This window comes from Pungitius pungitius, chromosome 4 (genome assembly GCF_949316345.1).
Source record: "Pungitius pungitius chromosome 4, fPunPun2.1, whole genome shotgun sequence".
Taxonomy (NCBI): Eukaryota; Metazoa; Chordata; class Actinopteri; order Perciformes; family Gasterosteidae; genus Pungitius; species Pungitius pungitius.
Genome location: NC_084903.1, coordinates 22,519,079 through 22,519,467, shown reverse-complemented (window position 1 = coordinate 22,519,467; position 389 = coordinate 22,519,079).

Genomic DNA, 389 nt, shown 5'->3' with positions numbered 1-389 from the left:
TCGCGGTGTCCTGTCTTCATTGCACTCACACCCCCATGCTGACCTGTGATGTCACAGCATCGTGTGACGTCATAGCGGCGAGGTCACTCTCAATTCATCAGATCCATATTTTGTTACCATTTGACACACACACGCAAGATATGAATTTATTCCATAACTTTGTACCCGTTACACTGCCGTTTAAAACCTTAAACACTCTTAACTATTCTTAGTGTTAAGTGTTAGAATGGAAAGAGAAGGAGCGAAGGGAACATTTTCAAAAATGTGACTAACATCAGGAAGAACATCATGTTTTATAATCCTTGTAAGACAGAAAAGGGAAAAGGAAAGATTTCTATTGGCCCTAAACTGGCGTAGAGGAGGAGCAGCCCCCCCCCCGCAACACAAGA